Source organism: Sycon ciliatum, chromosome 1 (assembly GCF_964019385.1).
Source record: "Sycon ciliatum chromosome 1, ocSycCili1.1, whole genome shotgun sequence".
Classification (NCBI taxonomy): Eukaryota; Metazoa; Porifera; class Calcarea; order Leucosolenida; family Sycettidae; genus Sycon; species Sycon ciliatum.
The window spans coordinates 36568294-36591319 of record NC_088643.1 but is presented as its reverse complement, the minus strand read 5'-3'; the positions used below and the strand labels follow the sequence as shown (position 1 = coordinate 36591319).

Genomic DNA, 23026 nt, shown 5'->3' with positions numbered 1-23026 from the left:
TAAACTATTCACAGCAGTGCCAAATTTTCTAGGTCACTGAATGCGGGTGCCAGCGCCCTACAAGCAAACCAAAAATGAAACCAATGCGAGCACTAAAATTACAGCTGGGTCATGTTATAGAGAGGTATGTTGAAATTGAAAGGTCAGCACAAATGGTCAAAATCCGACATTTTCTCACCGTTCTGCCCGTTCGCAGCTCAGAAAATGACAATGACCATCCTCATCTGGTTGTGTAGCTGGACATAGACAAGAGCACCAAGAAAAAGACCCACATTTCCGTAAAGAACTCGCCCAGGGCTGCTAAAAGCTGAAAAAGAACCTATCTAGAAGTTTGGGGCTTTTTACCCGTGAATCTTCACTTTGCGACTAAACTATTCACAGCAGTGCCAAATTTTCTGGGTCACTGAATGCGGGTGCCAGCGCCCTACAAGCAAACCAAAAATGAAACCAATGCGACCACTGAAATTACCGCTGGTTCATGTTATAGAGAGGTACGTTGAAATTGAAAGGTCAGCACAAATGGTCAAAATCCGACATTTTCTCTCCTTTCTGCCCGTTCGCAGCTTAGAAAATGACAATGACCATCCTCATCTCGTTGTGTAGCTGGAAATAGACAACAGCACATGAAAAAGAGTCACATTTATCTAAAGAACTCGCCCAGGGCTGCTGAAAGCTGAAAAAGAACCTATCTAGAAGTTTGGGGCTTTTTACCCGTGAATCTTCACTTTGCGACTAAACTATTCACAGCAATGCCAAATTTTCTGGGTCAATGAATGCGGGTGCCAGCGCCCTAAAAGCAAACCAAAAATCAAATCAATGCGACCACTGACATTACAGCTGGTTCATGTTATAGAGAGGTACGTTGAAATTGAAAGGTCAGCACAAATGGTCAAAATCCGACATTTTCTCACCTTTCTGCCCGTTCGCAGCTCAGAAAATGACAATGACCATCCTCATCTCGTTGTGTAGCTGGACATAGCAAATAGCACCATGAAAAAGAGCCACATTTCTCTAAAGAACTCGCCCAGGGCTGCTGAAAGCTGAAAAAGAACCTATCTAGAAGTTTGGGGCTTTTTACCCGTGAATCTTCACTTTGCGACTAAACTATTCACAGCAGTGCCAAATTTTCTAGGTCACTGAATGCGGGTGCCAGCGCCCTACAAGCAAACCAAAAATGAAACCAATGCGACCAATGAAATTACAGCTGGGTCATGTTATAGAGAGGTACGTTGAAATTGAAAGGTCAGCACAAATGGTCAAAATCCGACATTTTCTCACCTTTCTGCCCGTTCGCAGCTTAGAAAATGACAATGACAATCCTCATCTCGTTGTGTAGCTGGACATAGAAAATAGCACCATGAAAAAGAGCCACATTTCTCTAAAGAACTCGCCCAGGGCTGCTGAAAGCTGAAAAAGAACCTATCTAGAAGTTTGGGGCTTTTTACCCGTGAATCTTCACTTTGCGACTAAACTATTCACAGCAGTGCCAAATTTTCTAGGTCACTGAATGCGGGTGCCAGCGCCCTACAAGCAAACCAAAAATGAAACCAATGCGACCGCTGACATTACAGCTGGGTCATGTTACAGAGAGGTACGTTGAAATTGAAAGGTCAGCACAAATGGTCAAAATCCGACATTTTCTCACCGTTCTGCCCGTTCGCAGCTCAGAAAATGACAATGACCATCCTCATCTCGTTGTGTAGCTGGACATAGACAAGAGCACCAAGAAAAAGACCCACATTTCCGTAAAGAACTCGCCCACGGCTGCTGAAAGCTGAAAAAGAACCTATCTAGAAGTTTGGGGCTTTTTACCCGTGAATCTTCACTTTGCGACTTAACTATTTACAGCAGTGCCACATTTTCTGGGTCAATAAATGGGGGTGCCAGCGCCCTAAAAGCAAACCAAAAATCAAATCAATGCGACCACTGACACTACAGCTGGTTCATGTTATAGAGAGGTACGTTGAAATTGAAAGGTCAGCACAAATGGTCAAAATCCGACATTTTCTCACCTTTCTGCCCGTTCGCAGCTCAGAAAATGACAATGACCATTCTCATCTCATTGTGTAGCTGGACATAGCAAATAGCACCATGAAAAAGAGTCACATTTCTCTAAAGAACTCGCCCAGGGCTGCTGAAAGTTGAAAAAGAACCTATCTAGAAGTTTGGGGCTTTTTACCCGTGAATCTTCACTTTGCGACTAAACTATTCACAGCAGTGCCAAATTTTCTGGGTCACTGAATGCGGGTGCCAGCGCCCTACAAGCAAACCAAAAATGAAACCAATGCGACCAATGAAATTACAGCTGGGTCATGTTATAGAGAGGTACGTTGAAATTGAAAGGTCAGCACAAATGGTCAAAATCCGACATTTTCTCACCTTTCTGCCCGTTCGCAGCTTAGAAAATGACAATGACCATGCTCATCTCGTTGGTTAGCTGGACATAGATAAAGCACCATGAAAAAGAGTCACATTTCTCTAAAGAACTCGCCCAGGGCTGCTGAAAGCTGAAAAAGAACCTATCTAGAAGTTTGGGGCTTTTTACCCGTGAATCTTCACTTTGCGACTAAACTATTCACAGCAGTGCCAAATTTTTTGGGTCACTGATTGTGGGTGCCAGCGCCCCACAAGCAAACCAAATATGAAACCAATGCGACCGCTGACATTACAGCTGGGTCATGTTATAGAGAGGTACGTTGAAATTGGAAGGTCAGCACAAATGGTCAAAATCCGACATTTTCTCACCTTTCTGCACGTTCGCAGCTTAGAAAATGACAATGACCATCCTCATCTCGTTGGTTAGCTGGACATAGAAAATAGCACCATGAAAAAGAGCCACATTTCTCTAAAGAACTCGCCCAGGGCTGCTGAAAGCTGAAAAAGAACCTATCTAGAAGTTTGGGGCTTTTTACCCGTGAATCTTCACTTTGCGACTAAACTATTCACAGCAGTGCCAAATTTTCTGGGTCACTGAATGCGGGTGCCAGCGCCCTACAAGCAAACCAAAAATGAAACCAATGCGACCACTGAAATTACAGCTGGGTCATGTTATAGAGAGGTACGTTGAAATTCAAAGGTCAGCACAAATGGGCAAAATCCGACATTTTCTCACCTTTCTGCCCGTTCGCAGCTCAGAAAATGACAATGACCATCCTCATCCCGTTGTGTAGCTGGACATAGCAAATAGCACCATGAAAAAGAGTCACATTTCTCTAAAGAACTCGCCCAGGGCTGCTGAAAGCTGAAAAAGAACCTATCTAGAAGTTTGGGGCTTTTTACCCGTGAATCTTCACTTTGCGACTAAACTATTCACAGCAGTGCCAAATTTTCTGGGTCACTGAATGCGGGTGCCAGCGCCCTACAAGCAAACCAAAAATGAAGCCAATGCGACCAATGAAATTACAGCTGGGTCATGTTATAGAGAGGTACGTTGAAATTGAAAGGTCAGCACAAATGGTCAAAATCCGACATTTTCTCACCTTTCTGCCCGTTCGCAGCTTAAAAAATGACAATGACAATCCTCATCTCGTTGTGTAGCTGGACATAGACAAGAGCACCAAGAAAAAGACCCACATTTCTCTAAAGAACTCGTCCAGGGCTGCTGAAAGCTGAAAAAGAACCTATCTAGAAGTTTGGGGCTTTTTACCCGTGAATCTTCACTTTGCGACTAAACTATTCACAGCAGTGCCAAATTTTCTGGGTCACTGAATGCGGGTGCCAGCGCCCTACAAGCAAACCAAAAATGAAACCAATGCGACCACTGAAATTACCGCTGGGTCATGTTATAGAGAGGTACGTTGAAATTGGAAGGTCAGCACAAATGGTCAAAATCCGACATTTTCTCACCTTTCTGCACGTTCGCAGCTTAGAAAATGACAATGACCATCCTCATCTCGTTGGTTAGCTGGACATAGAAAATAGCACCATGAAAAAGAGCCACATTTCTCTAAAGAACTCACCCAGGGCTGCTGAAAGCTGAAAAAGAACCTATCTAGAAGTTTGGGGCTTTTTACCCGTGAATCTTCACTTTGCGACTAAACTATTCACAGCAGTGCCAAATTTTCTGGGTCAATGAATGCGGGTGCCAGCGCCCTAAAAGCAAACCAAAAATCAAATCAATGCGACCACTGACATTACAGCTGGTTCATGTTATAGAGAGGTACGTTGAAATTGAAAGGTCAGCACAAATGGTCAAAATCCGACATTTTCTCACCTTTCTGCCTGTTCGCAGCTCAGAAAATGTTAATGACCATGCTCATCTCGTTGTGTAGCTGGACATAGCAAATAGCACCATGAAAAAGAGCCACATTTCTCTAAAGAACTCGCCCAGGGCTGCTGAAAGCTGAAAAAGAACCTATCTAGAAGTTTGGGGCTTTTTACCCGTGAATCTTCACTTTGCGACTAAACTATTCACAGCAGTGCCAAATTTTCTGGGTCACTGAATGCGGGTGCCAGCGCCCTACAAGCAAACTAAAAATGAAACCAATGCGACCAATGAAATTACAGCTGGGTCATGTTATAGAGAGGTACGTTGAAATTGAAAGGTCAGCACAAATGGTCAAAATCCGACATTTTCTCACCTTTCTGCCCGTTCGCAGCTTAGAAAATGACAATGACAATCCTCATCTCGTTGTGTAGCTGGACATAGACAAGAGCACCAAGAAAAAGTCCCACATTTCTCTAAAGAACTCGTCCAGGGCTGCTGAAAGCTGAAAAAGAACCTATCTAGAAGTTTGGGGCTTTTTACCCGTGAATCTTCACTTTGCGACTAAACTATTCACAGCAGTGCCAAATTTTCTGGGTCACTGAATGCGGGTGCCAGCGCCCTACAAGCAAACCAAAAATGAAACCAATGCGACCACTGAAATTATCGCTGGGTCATGTTATAGAGAGGTACGTTGAAATTGAAAGGTCAGCACAAATGGTCAAAATCCGACATTTTCTCACCTTTCTGCCCGTTCGCAGCTTAGAAAATGACAATGACCATGCTCATCTCGTTGGTTAGCTGGACATAGATAAAGCACCATGAAAAAGAGTCACATTTCTCTAAAGAACTCGCCCAGGGCTGCTGAAAGCTGAAAAAGAACCTATCTAGAAGTTTGGGGCTTTTTACCCGTGAATCTTCACTTTGCGACTAAACTATTCACAGCAGTGCCAAATTTTTTGGGTCACTGATTGTGGGTGCCAGCGCCCCACAAGCAAACCAAATATGAAACCAATGCGACCGCTGACATTACAGCTGGGTCATGTTATAGAGAGGTACGTTGAAATTGGAAGGTCAGCACAAATGGTCAAAATCCGACATTTTCTCACCTTTCTGCACGTTCGCAGCTTAGAAAATGACAATGAACATCCTCATCTCGTTGGTTAGCTGGACATAGAAAATAGCACCATGAAAAAGAGCCACATTTCTCTAAAGAACTCACCCAGGGCTGCTGAAAGCTGAAAAAGAACCTATCTAGAAGTTTGGGGCTTTTTACCCGTGAATCTTCACTTTGCGACTAAACTATTCACAGCAGTGCCAAATTTTCTGGGTCACTGAATGCGGGCGCCAGCGCCCTACAAGCACACCAAAAATGAAACCAATGTGACCACTGAAAATACAGCTGGGTCATGTTATAGAGAGGTACGTTGAAATTGAAAGGTCAGCACAAATGGTCAAAATCCGACATTTTCTCACTTTTCTGCCCGTTCGCAGCTCAGAAAATGACAATGACCATCCTCATCTCGTTGTGTAACTGGACATAGAAAAAAGCACCATGAAAAAGAGCCACATTTCTCTAAAGAACTCGCCCAGGGCTGCTGAAAGCTGAAAAAGAACCTATCTAGAAGTTTGGGGCTTTTTACCCGTGAATCTTCACTTTGCGACTAAACTATTCACAGCAGTGCCAAATTTTCTAGGTCACTGAATGCGGGTGCCAGCGCACTACAAGCAAACCAAAAATGAAACCAATGCGAGCACTGAAATTACAGCTGGGTCATGTTATAGAGAGGTACGTTGAAATTGAAAGGTCAGCACAAATGGTCAAAATCCGACATTTTCTCACCGTTCTGCCCGTTCGCAGCTCAGAAAATGACAATGACCATCCTCATCTGGTTGTGTAGCTGGACATAGACAAGAGCACCAAGAAAAAGACCCACATTTCCGTAAAGAACTCGCCCAGGGCTGCTAAAAGCTGAAAAAGAACCTATCTAGAAGTTTGGGGCTTTTTACCCGTGAATCTTCACTTTGCGACTAAACTATTCACAGCAGTGCCAAATTTTCTGGGTCACTGAATGCGGGTGCCAGCGCCCTACAAGCAAACCAAAAATGAAACCAATGCGACCACTGAAATTACCGCTGGTTCATGTTATAGAGAGGTACGTTGAAATTGAAAGGTCAGCACAAATGGTCAAAATCCGACATTTTCTCTCCTTTCTGCCCGTTCGCAGCTTAGAAAATGACAATGACCATCCTCATCTCGTTGTGTAGCTGGAAATAGACAACAGCACATGAAAAAGAGTCACATTTCTCTAAAGAACTCGCCCAGGGCTGCTGAAAGCTGAAAAAGAACCTATCTAGAAGTTTGGGGCTTTTTACCCGTGAATCTTCACTTTGCGACTAAACTATTCACAGCAATGCCAAATTTTCTGGGTCAATGAATGCGGGTGCCAGCGCCCTAAAAGCAAACCAAAAATCAAATCAATGCGACCACTGACATTACAGCTGGTTCATGTTATAGAGAGGTACGTTGAAATTGAAAGGTCAGCACAAATGGTCAAAATCCGACATTTTCTCACCTTTCTGCCCGTTCGCAGCTCAGAAAATGACAATGACCATCCTCATCTCGTTGTGTAGCTGGACATAGCAAATAGCACCATGAAAAAGAGCCACATTTCTCTAAAGAACTCGCCCAGGGCTGCTGAAAGCTGAAAAAGAACCTATCTAGAAGTTTGGGGCTTTTTACCCGTGAATCTTCACTTTGCGACTAAACTATTCACAGCAGTGCCAAATTTTCTGGGTCACTGAATGCGGGTGCCAGCGCCCTACAAGCAAACCAAAAATGAAACCAATGCGACCAATGAAATTACAGCTGGGTCATGTTATAGAGAGGTACGTTGAAATTGAAAGGTCAGCACAAATGGTCAAAATCCGACATTTTCTCACCTTTCTGCCCATTCGCAGCTTAGAAAATGACAATGACAATCCTCATCTCGTTGTGTAGCTGGACATAGACAAGAGCACCAAGAAAAAGACCCACATTTCTCTAAAGAACTCGTCCAGGGCTGCTGAAAGCTGAAAAAGAACCTATCTAGAAGTTTGGGGCTTTTTACCCGTGAATCTTCACTTTGCGACTAAACTATTCACAGCAGTGCCAAATTTTCTGGGTCACTGAATGCGGGTGCCAGCGCCCTACAAGCAAACCAAAAATGAAACCAATACGACCACTGAAATTACAGCTGGGTCATGTTATAGAGAGGTACGTTGAAATTGAAAGGTCAGCACAAATGGTCAAAATCCGACATTTTCTCACCTTTCTGCCCGTTCGCAGCTCAGAAAATGACAATGACCATCCTCATCTCGTTGTGTAGCTGGACATAGCAAATAGCACCATGAAAAAGAGCCACATTTCTCTAAAGAACTCGCCCAGGGCTGCTGAAAGCTGAAAAAGAACCTATCTAGAAGTTTGGGGCTTTTTACCCGTGAATCTTCACTTTGCGACTAAACTATTCACAGCAGTGCCAAATTTTCTGGGTCACTGAATGCGGGTGCCAGCGCCCTACAAGCAAACCAAAAATGAAACCAATGCGACCAATGAAATTACAGCTGGGTCATGTTATAGAGAGGTACGTTGAAATTGAAAGGTCAGCACAAATGGTCAAAATCCGACATTTTCTCACCTTTCTGCCCATTCGCAGCTTAGAAAATGACAATGACAATCCTCATCTCGTTGTGTAGCTGGACATAGACAAGAGCACCAAGAAAAAGACCCACATTTCTCTAAAGAACTCGTCCAGGGCTGCTGAAAGCTGAAAAAGAACCTATCTAGAAGTTTGGGGCTTTTTACCCGTGAATCTTCACTTTGCGACTAAACTATTCACAGCAGTGCCAAATTTTCTGGGTCACTGAATGCGGGTGCCAGCGCCCTACAAGCAAACCAAAAATGAAACCAATACGACCACTGAAATTACAGCTGGGTCATGTTATAGAGAGGTACGTTGAAATTGAAAGGTCAGCACAAATGGTCAAAATCCGACATTTTCTCACCTTTCTGCCCGTTCGCAGCTCAGAAAATGACAATGACCATCCTCATCTCGTTGTGTAGCTGGACATAGCAAATAGCACCATGAAAAAGAGCCACATTTCTCTAAAGAACTCGCCCAGGGCTGCTGAAAGCTGAAAAAGAACCTATCTAGAAGTTTGGGGCTTTTTACCCGTGAATCTTCACTTTGCGACTAAACTATTCACAGCAGTGCCAAATTTTCTGGGTCACTGAATGCGGATGCCAGCGCCCTACAAGCAAACCAAAAATGAAACCAATGCGACCACTGAAATTACCGCTGGGTCATGTTATAGAGAGGTACGTTGAAATTGAAAGGTCAGCACAAATGGTCAAAATCCGACATTTTCTCACCTTTCTGCCCGTTCGCAGCTTAGAAAATGACAATGACAATCCTCATTTCGTTGTGTAGCTGGACATAGACAAGAGCACCAAGAAAAAGACCCACATTTCTCTAAAGAACTCACCCAGGGCTGCTGAAAGCTGAAAAAGAACCTATCTAGAAGTTTGGGGCTTTTTACCCGTGAATCTTCACTTTGCGACTAAACTATTCACAGCAGTGCCAAATTTTCTGGGTCAATGAATGCGGGTGCCAGCGCCCTAAAAGCAAACCAAAAATCAAATCAATGCGACCACTGACATTACAGCTGGTTCATGTTATAGAGAGGTACGTTGAAATTGAAAGGTCAGCACAAATGGTCAAAATCCGACATTTTCTCACCTTTCTGCCCGTTCGCAGCTCAGAAAATGACAATAACCATCCTCATCTCGTTGTGTAGCTGGACATAGCAAATAGCACCATGAAAAAGAGCCACATTTCTCTAAAGAACTCGCCCAGGGCTGCTGAAAGCTGAAAAAGAACCTATCTAGAAGTTTGGGGCTTTTTACCCGTGAATCTTCACTTTGCGACTAAACTATTCACAGCAGTGGCAAATTTTCTGGGTCACTGAATGCGGGTGCCAGCGCCCTACAAGCAAACCAAAAATGAAACCAATGCGACCAATGAAATTACAGCTGGGTCATGTTATAGAGAGGTACGTTGAAATTGAAAGGTCAGCACAAATGGTCAAAATCCGACATTTTCTCACCTTTCTGCCCGTTCGCAGCTTAGAAAATGACAATGACAATCCTCATCTCGTTGTGTAGCTGGACATAGACAAGAGCACCAAGAAAAAGACCCACATTTCTCTAAAGAACTCGTCCAGGGCTGCTGAAAGCTGAGAAAGAACCTATCTAGAAGTTTGGGGCTTTTTACCCGTGAATCTTCACTTTGCGACTAAACTATTCACAGCAGTGCCAAATTTTCTGGGTCACTGAATGCGGGTGCCAGCGCCCTACAAGCAAACCAAAAATGAAACCAATGCGACCACTGAAATTACCGCTGGGTCATGTTATAGAGAGGTACGTTGAAATTGAAAGGTCAGCACAAATGGTCAAAATCCGACATTTTCTCACCTTTCTGCCCGTTCGCAGCTTAGAAAATGACAATGACCATGCTCATCTCGTTGGTTAGCTGGACATAGACAAAAGCACCATGAAAAAGAGTCACATTTCTCTAAAGAACTCGCCCAGGGCTGCTGAAAGCTGAAAAAGAACCTATCTAGAAGTTTGGGGCTTTTTACCCGTGAATCTTCACTTTGCGACTAAACTATTCACAGCAGTGCCAAATTTTCTGGGTCACTGAATGCGGGTGCCAGCGCCCTACAAGCAAACCAAAAATGAAACCAATGCGACCAATGAAATTACAGCTGGGTCATGTTATAGAGAGGTACGTTGAAATTGAAAGGTCAGCACAAATGGTCAAAATCCGACATTTTCTCACCTTTCTGCCCGTTCGCAGCTCAGAAAATGACAATGACCATCCTCATCTCGTTGTGTAGCTGGACATAGCAAATAGCACCATGAAAAAGAGCCACATTTCTCTAAAGAACTCGCCCAGGGCTGCTGAAAGCTGAAAAAGAACCTATCTAGAAGTTTGGGGCTTTTTACCCGTGAATCTTCACTTTGCGACTAAACTATTCACAGCAGTGCCAAATTTTCTGGGTCACTGAATGCGGGTGCCAGCGCCCTACAAGCAAACCAAAAATGAAACCAATGCGACCAATGAAATTACAGCTGGGTCATGTTATAGAGAGGTACGTTGAAATTGAAAGGTCAGCACAAATGGTCAAAATCCGACATTTTCTCACCTTTCTGCCCATTCGCAGCTTAGAAAATGACAATGACAATCCTCATCTCGTTGTGTAGCTGGACATAGACAAGAGCACCAAGAAAAAGACCCACATTTCTCTAAAGAACTCGTCCAGGGCTGCTGAAAGCTGAAAAAGAACCTATCTAGAAGTTTGGGGCTTTTTACCCGTGAATCTTCACTTTGCGACTAAACTATTCACAGCAGTGCCAAATTTTCTGGGTCACTGAATGCGGGTGCCAGCGCCCTACAAGCAAACCAAAAATGAAACCAATACGACCACTGAAATTACAGCTGGGTCATGTTATAGAGAGGTACGTTGAAATTGAAAGGTCAGCACAAATGGTCAAAATCCGACATTTTCTCACCTTTCTGCCCGTTCGCAGCTCAGAAAATGACAATGACCATCCTCATCTCGTTGTGTAGCTGGACATAGCAAATAGCACCATGAAAAAGAGCCACATTTCTCTAAAGAACTCGCCCAGGGCTGCTGAAAGCTGAAAAAGAACCTATCTAGAAGTTTGGGGCTTTTTACCCGTGAATCTTCACTTTGCGACTAAACTATTCACAGCAGTGCCAAATTTTCTGGGTCACTGAATGCGGATGCCAGCGCCCTACAAGCAAACCAAAAATGAAACCAATGCGACCACTGAAATTACCGCTGGGTCATGTTATAGAGAGGTACGTTGAAATTGAAAGGTCAGCACAAATGGTCAAAATCCGACATTTTCTCACCTTTCTGCCCGTTCGCAGCTTAGAAAATGACAATGACAATCCTCATTTCGTTGTGTAGCTGGACATAGACAAGAGCACCAAGAAAAAGACCCACATTTCTCTAAAGAACTCACCCAGGGCTGCTGAAAGCTGAAAAAGAACCTATCTAGAAGTTTGGGGCTTTTTACCCGTGAATCTTCACTTTGCGACTAAACTATTCACAGCAGTGCCAACTTTTCTGGGTCAATGAATGCGGGTGCCAGCGCCCTAAAAGCAAACCAAAAATCAAATCAATGCGACCACTGACATTACAGCTGGTTCATGTTATAGAGAGGTACGTTGAAATTGAAAGGTCAGCACAAATGGTCAAAATCCGACATTTTCTCACCTTTCTGCCCGTTCGCAGCTCAGAAAATGACAATGACCATCCTCATCTCGTTGTGTAGCTGGACATAGCAAATAGCACCATGAAAAAGAGCCACATTTCTCTAAAGAACTCGCCCAGGGCTGCTGAAAGCTGAAAAAGAACCTATCTAGAAGTTTGGGGCTTTTTACCCGTGAATCTTCACTTTGCGACTAAACTATTCACAGCAGTGGCAAATTTTCTGGGTCACTGAATGCGGGTGCCAGCGCCCTACAAGCAAACCAAAAATGAAACCAATGCGACCAATGAAATTACAGCTGGGTCATGTTATAGAGAGGTACGTTGAAATTGAAAGGTCAGCACAAATGGTCAAAATCCGACATTTTCTCACCTTTCTGCCCGTTCGCAGCTTAGAAAATGACAATGACAATCCTCATCTCGTTGTGTAGCTGGACATAGACAAGAGCACCAAGAAAAAGACCCACATTTCTCTAAAGAACTCGTCCAGGGCTGCTGAAAGCTGAGAAAGAACCTATCTAGAAGTTTGGGGCTTTTTACCCGTGAATCTTCACTTTGCGACTAAACTATTCACAGCAGTGCCAAATTTTCTGGGTCACTGAATGCGGGTGCCAGCGCCCTACAAGCAAACCAAAAATGAAACCAATGCGACCACTGAAATTACTGCTGGGTCATGTTATAGAGAGGTACGTTGAAATTGAAAGGTCAGCACAAATGGTCAAAATCCGACATTTTCTCACCTTTCTGCCCGTTCGCAGCTTAGAAAATGACAATGACCATGCTCATCTCGTTGGTTAGCTGGACATAGACAAAAGCACCATGAAAAAGAGTCACATTTCTCTCAAGAACTCGCCCAGGGCTGCTGAAAGCTGAAAAAGAACCTATCTAGAAGTTTGGGGCTATTTACCCGTGAATCTTCACTTTGCGACTAAACTATTCACAGCAGTGCCAAATTTTCTGGGTCAATGAATGCGGGTGCCAGCGCCCTAAAAGCAAACCAAAAATCAAATCAATGCGACCACTGACATTACAGCTGGTTCATGTTATAGAGAGGTACGTTGAAATTGAAAGGTCAGCACAAATGGTCAAAATCCGACATTTTCTCACCTTTCTGCCCGTTCTCAGCTCAGAAAATGACAATGACCATCCTCATCTCGTTGTGTAGCTGGACATAGCAAATAGCACCATGAAAAAGAGCCACATTTCTCTAAAGAACTCGCCCAGGGCTGCTGAAAGCTGAAAAAGAACCTATCTAGAAGTTTGGGGCTTTTTACCCGTGAATCTTCACTTTGCGACTAAACTATTCACAGCAGTGCCAAATTTTTTGGGTCACTGATTGTGGGTGCCAGCGCCCTACAAGCAAACCAAATATGAAACCAATGCGACCGCTGACATTACAGCTGGGTCATGTTATAGAGAGGTACGTTGAAATTGGAAGGTCAGCACAAATGGTCAAAATCCGACATTTTCTCACCTTTCTGCACGTTCGCAGCTTAGAAAATGACAATGAACATCCTCATCTCGTTGGTTAGCTGGACATAGAAAATAGCACCATGAAAAAGAGCCACATTTCTCTAAAGAACTCACCCAGGGCTGCTGAAAGCTGAAAAAGAACCTATCTAGAAGTTTGGGGCTTTTTGCCCGTGAATCTTCACTTTGCGACTAAACTATTCACAGCAGTGCCAAATTTTCTGGGTCACTGAATGCGGGCGCCAGCGTTCTACAAGGAAACCAAAAATGAAACCAATGCGACCACTGAAAATACAGCTGGGTCATGTTATAGAGAGGTACGTTGAAATTGAAAGGTCAGCACAAATGGTCAAAATCCGACATTTTCTCACTTTTCTGCCCGTTCGCAGCTCAGAAAATGACAATGACCATCCTCATCTCGTTGTGTAGCTGGACATAGAAAATAGCACCATGAAAAAGAGCCACATTTCTCTAAAGAACTCGCCCAGGGCTGCTGAAAGCTGAAAAAGAACCTATCTAGAAGTTTGGGGCTTTTTACCCGTGAATCTTCACTTTGCGACTAAACTATTCACAGCAGTGCCAAATTTTCTAGGTCACTGAACGCGGGTGCCAGCGCCCTACAAGCAAACCAAAAATGAAACCAATGCGACCACTAAAATTACAGCTGGGTCATGTTATAGAGAGGTACGTTGAAATTGAAAGGTCAGCACAAATGGTCAAAATCCGACATTTTCTCACCGTTCTGCCCGTTCCCAGCTCAGAAAATGACAATGACCATCCTCATCTCGTTTTGTAGCTGGACATAGACAAGAGCACCAAGAAAAAGACCCACATTTCTCTAAAGAACTCGCCCAGGGCTGCTAAAAGCTGAAAAAGAACCTATCTAGAAGTTTGGGGCTTTTTACCCGGGAATCTTCACTTTGCGACTAAACTATTCACAGCAGTGCCAAATTTTCTAGGTCACTGAATGCGGGTGCCAGCGCCCTACAAGCAAACCAAAAATGAAACCAATGCGACCACTAAAATTACAGCTGGGTCATGTTATAGAGAGGTACGTTGAAATTGAAAGGTCAGCACAAATGGTCAAAATCCGACATTTTCTCACCTTTCTGCCCGTTCGCAGCTCAGAAAATGACAATGACCATCCTCATCTCGTTGTGTAGCTGGACATAGACAAGAGCACCAAGAAAAAGACCCACATTTCTCTAAAGAACTCGCCCAGGGCTGCTAAAAGCTGAAAAAGAACCTATCTAGAAGTTTGGGGCTTTTTACCCGTGAATCTTCACTTTGCGACTAAACTATTTACAGCAGTGCCAAATTTTCTGGGTCACGGAATGCGGGTGCCAGCGCCCTACAAGCAAACCAAAAATGAAACCAATGCGACTACTGAAATTACCGCAGGTTCATGTTATAGAGAGGTACGTTGAAATTGAAAGGTCAGCACAAATGGTGAAAATCCGACATTTTCTCTCCTTTCTGCCCGTTCGCAGCTTAGAAAATGACAATGACCATCCTCATCTCGTTGTGTAGCTGGAAATAGACAACAGCACATGAAAAAGAGTCACATTTCTCAAAAGAACTCGCCCAGGGCTGCTGAAAGCTGAAAAAGAACCTATCTAGAAGTTTGGGGCTTTTTACCCGTGAATCTTCACTTTGCGACTAAACTATTTACAGCAGTGCCAAATTTTCTGGGTCACTGAATGCGGGTGCCAGCGCCCTACAAGCAAACCAAAAATGAAACCAATGCGACCGCTGACATTACAGCTGGGTCATGTTATAGAGAGGTACGTTGAAATTGGAAGGTCAGCACAAATGGTCAAAATCCGACATTTTCTCACCTTTCTGCCCGTTCGCAGCTTAGAAAATGACAATGACCATCCTCATCTCGTTGGTTAGCTGGACATAGAAAATAGCACCATGAAAAAGAGCAACATTTCTCTAAAGAACTCACCCAGGGCTGCTGAAAGCTGAAAAAGAACCTATCTAGAAGTTTGGGGCTTTTTACCCGTGAATCTTCACTTTGCGACTAAACTATTCACAGCAGTGCCAAATTTTCTGGGTCACTGAATGCGAGTGCCAGCGCCCTACAAGCAAACAAAAATGAAACCAATGCGACCACTGAAAATACAGCTGGGTCATGTTATAGAGAGGTACGTTGAAATTGAAAGGTCAGCACAAATGGTCAAAATCCAACATTTTCTCACCTTTCTGCCCGTTCGCAGCTCAGAAAATGACAATGACCATCCTCATCTCGTTGTGTAGCTGGACATAGACAAGAGCATCAAGAAAAAGACCCACATTTCTCTAACTAACTCGCCCAGGGCTGCTGAAAGCTGAAAAAGAACCTATCTAGAAGTTTGGGGCTTTTTACCCGTGAATCTTCACTTTGCGACTAAACTATTCACAGCAGTGCCAAATTTTCTGGGTCACTGATTGAAGGTGCCAGCGCCCTATAAGCAAACCAAATATGAAACCAATGCGACCGCTGACATTACAGCTGGGTCATGTTATAGAGAGGTACGTTGAAATTGGAAGGTCAGCACAAATGGTCAAAATCCGACATTTTCTCACCTTTCTGCACGTTCGCAGCTTAGAAAATGACAATGAACATCCTCATCTCGTTGGTTAGCTGGACATAGAAAATAGCACCATGAAAAAGAGCCACATTTCTCTAAAGAACTCACCCAGGGCTGCTGAAAGCTGAAAAAGAACCTATCTAGAAGTTTGGGGCTTTTTACCCGTGAATCTTCACTTTGCGACTAAACTATTCACAGCAGTGCCAAATTTTCTAGGTCACTGATTGTGGCTGCCAGCGCCCTACAAGCAAACCAAAAATGAAACCAATGCGACCCCTGACATTACAGCTGGGTCATGTTATAGAGAGGTACGCTGAAATTGGAAGGTCAGCACAAATGGTCAAAATCCGACATTTTCTCACCTTTCTGCCCGTTCGCAGCTTAGAAAATGACAATGACCATCCTCATCTCGTTGGTTAGCTGGACATAGACAAGAGCACCATGAAAAAGAGTCACATTTCTTTAAAGAACTCGCCCAGGGCTGCTGAAAGCTGAAAAAGAACCTATCTAGAAGTTTGGGTTTTTTTACCCGTGAATCTTCACTTTGCGACTAAACTATTCACAGCAGTGCCAAATTTTTAGGGTCACTGATTGTGGGTGCCAGCGCCCTACAAGCAAACCAAATATGAAACCAATGCGACCGCTGACATTACAGCTGGGTCATGTTATAGAGAGGTACGTTGAAATTGGAAGGTCAGTACAAATGGTCAAAATCCGACATTTTCTCACCTTTCTGCCCGTTCGCAGCTTAGAAAATGACAATGACCATCCTCATCTCGTTGGTTAGCTGGACATAGAAAATAGCACCATGAAAAAGAGTCACATTTCTCTAAAGAACTCACCCAGGGCTGCTGAAAGCTGAAAAAGAACCTATCTAGAAGTTTGGGGCTTTTAACCCGTGAATCTTCACTTTGCGACTAAACTATTCACAGCAGTGCCAAATTTTCTGGGTCACTGATTGTGGGTGCCAGCGCCCTATAAGCAAACCAAATATGAAACCAATGCGACCGCTGACATTGCAGCTGGGTCATGTTATAGAGAGGTACGTTGAAATTGGAAGGTCAGCACAAATGGTCAAAATCCGACATTTTTTCACCTTTCTGCCCGTTCGCAGCTTAGAACATGACAATGACCATCCTCATCTCGTTGGTTAGCTGGACATAGACAAGAGCACCATGAAAAAGCACCACATTTCTCTAAAGAACTCGCCCAGGGCTGCTGAAAGCTGAAAAAGAACCTATCTAGAAGTTTGGGGCTTTTTACCCGTGAATCTTCACTTTGCGACTAAACTATTCACAGCAGTGCCAAATTTTCTGGGTCACTGAATGCGGGTGCCAGCGCCCTACAAGCAAACGAAAAATGAAACCAATGCGACCACTGAAATTACAGCTGTGTCATGTTATAGAGAGGTACGTTGAAATTGAAAGGTCAGCACAAATGGTCAAAATCCGACATTTTCTCACCTTTCTGCCCGTTCGCAGCTTAGAACATGACAATGACCATCCTCATCTCGTTGGTTAGCTGGACATAGAAAAGAGCACCATGAAAAAGAGTCACATTTCTCTAAAGAACTCGCCCAGGGCTGCTGAAAGCTGAAAAAGAACCTATCTAGAAGTTTGGGGCTTTTTACCCGTGAATCTTCACTTTGCGACTAAACTATTCACAGCAGTGCCAAATTTTCTGTGTCAATGAATGCGGGCGCCAGCGCCCTAAAAGCAAACCAAAAATGAAACCAATGCGACCGCTGGCATTACAGCTGGGTCATGTTATAGAGAGGTACTTTGAAATTGAAAGGTCAGCACAAATGGTCAAAATCCGACATTTTCTCACCTTTCTGCCCGTTCGCAGCTTAGAAAATGACAATGACCATCCTCATCTCGTTGGGTAGCTGGACATAGACAAGAGCACCATGAAAAAGAGTCACATTTCTCTAAAGAACTCGCCCAGGGCTGCTGAAAGCTGAAAAATAACCTATCTAGAAGTTTGGGGATTTTTACAAGTGAATCTTCACTTTGCGACTAAACTATTCACAGCAGTGCCAAATTTTCTGGGTCACTGATTGTGGCTGCCAGCGCCCTACAAGCAAACCAAAAATGAAACCAATGCGACCACTGAAATTACAGCTGGGTCATGTTATAGAGAGGTACGTTGAAATTGAAAGGTCAGCACAAATGGTCAAAATCCGACATTTTCTCACCTTTCTGCCCGTTCGCAGCTCGGAAAATGACAATGACCATCCTCATCTCGTTGTGTAGCTGGACATAGAAAATAGCACCATGAAAAAGAGCCACATTTCTCTTAAGAACTCACCCAGGGCTGCTGAAAGCTGAAAAAGAACCTATCTAGAAGTTTGGGGCTTTTTACCCGTGAATCTTTACTTTTCGACTAAACTATTCACAGCAGTGCCAAATTTTCTGGGTCACTGAATGCGGGTGCCAGCGCCCTAAGGCAAACCAAAAATGAAACCAATGCGACCACTGAAATTGCAGCTGGGTCATGTTATAGAGAGGTACGTTGAAATTGAAAGGTCAGCACAAATGGTCAAAATCCGACATTTTCTCACCTTTCTGCCCGTTCGCAGCTCAGAAAATGACAATGACCATCCTCATCTCGTTGTGTAGCTGGACATAGAAAATAGCACCATGAAAAAAAGCCTCATTTCTCTAAAGAACTCACCCAGGGCTGCTGAAAGCTGAAAAAGAACCTATCTAGAAGTTTGGGGCTTTTTACCCGTGAATCTTCACTTTGCGACTAAACTATTCACAGCAGTGCCAACTTTTCTGGGTCACTGAATGCGGGTGCCAGCGCCCTACAAGCAAACCAAAAATAAAACCAATGCGACCACTGAAATTACCGCTGGGTCAGGTTATAGAGAGGTACGTTGAAATTGAAAGGTCAGCACAAATGGTCAAAATCCGACATTTTCTCACCTTTCTGCCCGTTCGCAGCTTAGAAAATGACAATGACCATCCTCATCTCGTTGTGTAGCTGGACATAGAAAATAGCACCATGAAAAAGAGCCACATTTCTCTAAAGAACTCACCCAGGGCTGCTGAAAGCTGAAAAAGAACCTATCTAGAAGTTTGGGGCTTTTTACCCGTGAATCTTCACTTTGCGACTAAACTATTCACAGCAGTGCCAAATTTTCTAGGTCACTGAATGCGGGTGCCAGCGCCCTACAAGCAAACCAAAAATGAAACCAATGCGACCACTGAAATTACCGCTGGGTCATGTTATAGAGAGGTACGTTGAAATTGAAAGGTCAGCACAAATGGTCAAAATCCGACATTTTCTCCCCTTTCTGCCCGTTCGCAGCTTAGAAAATGACAATGACCATCCTCATCTCGTTGTGTAGCTGGACATAGACAAGAGCACCATGAAAAAGAGCCACATTTGTCTAAAGAAATCGCCCAGGGCTGCTGAAAGCTGAAAAAGAACCTATCTAGAAGTTTGGGGCTTTTTACCCGTGAATCTTCACTTTGCGACTAAACTATTCACAGCAGTGCCAAATTTTCTGGGTCACTGATTGTGGCTGCCAGCGCCCTACAAGCAAAACAAAAATGAGAGAGGCACGTTGAAATTGAAAGGTCAGCACAAAGGGTCAAAATCCGACATTTTCTCACCTTTCTGCCCGTTCGCAGCTCGGAAAATGACAATGACCATCCTCATCTCGTTGTGTAGCTGGACATAGAAAATAGCACCATGAAAAAGAGCCACATTTCTCTAAAGAACTCACCCAGGGCTGCTGAAAGCTGAAAAAGAACCTATCTAGAAGTTTGGAGCTTTTTACCCGTGAATCTTCACTTTGCAACTAAACTATTCACAGCAGTGCCAAATTTTCTGGGTCACTGAATGCGGGTGCCAGCGCCCTAAGGCAAACCAAAAATGAAACCAATGCGACCACTGAAATTACAGCTGGGTCATGTTATAGAGAGGTACGTTGAAATTTAAAGGTCAGCACAAATGGTCAAAATCCGACATTTTCTCACCTTTCTGCCCGTTCGCAGCTCAGAAAATGACAATGACCATCCTCATCTCGTTGTGTAGCGTGACATAGAAAATAGCACTATGAAAAAGAGCCTCATTTCTCTAAAGAACTCACCCAGGGCTGCTGAAAGCTGAAAAAGAACCTATCTAGAAGTTTGGGGCTTTTTACCCGTGAATCTTCACTTTGCGACTAAACTATTCACAGCAGTGCCAAATTTTCTAGGTCACTGAATGCGGGTGCCAGCGCCCTACAAGCAAACCAAAAATGAAACCAATGCGACCACTGAAATTACCGCTGGGTCATGTTATAGAGAGGTACGTTGAAATTGAAAGGTCAGCACAAATGGTCAAAATCCGACATTTTCTCACCTTTCTGCCCGTTCGCAGCTCAGAAAATGACAATGACCATCCTCATCTCGTTGTGTAGCTGGACATAGCAAAAACCACCATGAAAAAGAGCCACATTTCTCTAAAGAACTCGCCCAGGGCTGCTGAAAGCTGAAAAAGAACCTATCTAGAAGTTTGGAGCTTTTTACCCGTGAATCTTCACTTTGCAACTAAACTATTCACAGCAGTGCCAAATTTTCTGGGTCACTGAATGCGGGTGCCAGCGCCCTAAAAGCAAACCAAAAATGAAACCAATGCGACCGCTGAAATTACAGCTGGGTCATGTTATAGAGAGGTACGTTGAAATTGAAAGGTCAGAACAAATGGTCAAAATCCGACATTTTCTCTCCTTTCTGCCCGTTCGCAGCTTAGAAAATGACAATGACCATCCTCATCTCGTTGTGTAGCTGGACATAGACAAGAGCACCATGAAAAAGAGTCACATTTCTCTAAAGAACTCACCCAGGGCTGCTGAAAGCTGAAAAAGAACCTATCTAGAAGTTTGGGGCTTTTTACCCGTGAATCTTCACTTTGCGACTAAACTATTCTAAGCAGTGCCAAATTTTCTGGGTCACTGATTGTGGCTGCCAGCGCCCTACAAGCAAACCAAAAATGAAACCAATGCGACCGCTGACATTACAGCTGGGTCATGTTATAGAGAGGTACGTTGAAATTGGAAGGTCAGCACAAATGGTCAAAATCCGACATTTTCTCACCTTTCTGCCCGTTCGCAGCTTAGAAAATGACAATGACCATCCTCATCTCGTTGTGTAGCTGGACACAGAAAATAGCACCATGAAAAAGAGCCACATTTCTCTAAAGAACTCGCCCAGGGCTGCTGAAAGCTGAAAAAGAACCTATCTAGAAGTTTGGGGCTTTTTACCCGTGAATCTTCACTTTGCGACTAAACTATTCACAGCAGTGCCAAATTTTCTGGGTCACTGAATGCGGGTGCCAGCGCCCTTCAAGCAAACCAAAAATGAAACCAATGTGACCACTGAAATTACAGCTGGGTTATGTTATAGAGAGGTACGTTGAAATTGAAAGGTCAGCACAAATGGTCAAAGTCCGACATTTTCTCACCTTTCTGCCCGTTCGCAGCTCAGAAAATGACAATGACCATCCTCATCTCGTTGTGTAGCTGGACACAGAAAATAGCTCCATGAAAAAGAGCCACATTTCTCTTAAGAACTCACCCAGGGCTGCTGAAAGCTGAAAAAGAACCTATCTAGAAGTTTGGGGCTTTTTACCCGTGAATCTTCACTTTGCGAATAAACTATTCACAGCAGTGCCAAATTTTCTGGGTCACTGATTGTGGCTGCCAGCGCCCTACAAGCAAACCAAAAATGAAACCAATGCGACCGCTGACATTACAGCTGGGTCATGTTATAGAGAGGTACGTTGAAATTGGAAGGTCAGCACAAATGGTCAAAATCCGACATTTTCTCACCTTTCTGCCCGTTCGCAGCTTAGAAAATGACAATGACCATCCTCATCTCGTTGGTTAGCTGGACATAGACAAGAGCACCATGAAAAGGAGTCACATTTCTCTAAAGAACTCGTCCAGGGATGCTTAAAGCTGAAAAAGAACCTATCTAGAAGTTTGGGGCTTTTTACCCGTGAATCTTCACTTTGCGACTAAACTATTCACAGCAGTGCCAAATTTTCTGGGTTACGGAATGCGGGTGCTGGCGCCCTACAAGCAAACCAAAAATGAAACCAATGCGACCACTGAAATTACAGCTGGGTCATGTTATAGAGAGGTACGTTGAAAATGAAAGGTCAGAACAAATGGTCAAAATCCGACATTTTCTCCCCTTTCTGCCCGTTCGCAGCTCAGAAAATGACAATGACCATCCTCATCTCGTTGTGTAGTTGGACATAGACAAGAGCACCATGAAAAAAAGTCACATTTCTCTAAAGAACTCGCCCAGGGCTGCTGAAAGCTGAAAAAGAACCTATCTAGAAGTTTGGGGCTTTTTACCCGTGAATCTTCACTTTTCAACTAAACTATTCACAGCAGTGCCAAATTTTCTGGGTCACTGAATGCGGGTGCCAGCGCCCTACAAGCAAACCAAAAATGAAACCAATGCGACCACTGAAATTACAGCTGGGTCATGTTATAGAGAGGTACGTTGAAATTGAAAGGTCAGCACAAATGGTCAAAATCCGACATTTTCTCACCTTTCTGCCCGTTCGCAGCTCAGAAAATGACAATGACCATCCTCATCTCGTTGTGTAGTTGGACATAGAAAATAGCACCATGAAAAAGAGCCACATTTCTCTAAAGAACTCACCCAGGGCTGCTGAAAGCTGAAAAAGAACCTATCTAGAAGTTTGAGGCTTTTTACCCGTGAATCTTCACTTTGCGACTAAACTATTCACAGCAGTGGCAAATTTTCTGGGTCACTGAATGCGGGTGCCAGCGCCCTACAAGCAAACCAAAATCAAACCAATGCGACCACTGAAATTACAGCTGGGTCATGTTATAGAGAGGTACGTTGAAATTGAAAGGTCAGCACAAATGGTCAAAATCCTACATTTTCTCACCTTTCTGCCCGTTCGCAGCTTACAAAATGACAATGACCATCCTCATCTCGTTGGTTAGCTGGACATAGACAAGAGCACCATGAAAAAGAGCCACATTTCTCTAAAGAACTCACCCAGGGCTGCTGAAAGCTGAAAAAGAACCTATCTAGAAGTTTGGGCCTTATTACCCGTGAATCTTCACTTTGCGACTAAACTATTCACAGCAGTGCCAAATTTTCTGGGTCACTGAATGCGGGTGCCAGCGCCCTACAAGCAAACCAAAAATCAAACCAATGCCAAAACTGACATTACAGCTGGGTCATGTTATAGAGAGATACGTTAAAATTGAAAGGTCAGCACAAATGGTCAAAATCCGACATTTTTTCACCTTTCTGCCCGTTCGCAGCTCAGAAAATGACAATGACCATTCTCATCTCGTTGTGTAGCGGGACATAGAAAATAGCACCATGAAAAAGAGCCACATTTCTCTAAAGAACACACCCAGGGCTGCTGAAAGCTGAAAAAGAACCTA

At 43.8% G+C, this 23026-nt stretch overlaps 1 long non-coding RNA gene across 1 annotated transcript in view; it reads right to left on the bottom strand.

Annotated features, from left to right (window-relative positions):
* The window catches only part of LOC135806975 (uncharacterized), a 181266-nt gene that overhangs the window by 122313 nt on the left and 35927 nt on the right, over positions 1–23026 (bottom strand). The window lies entirely within an intron of this gene.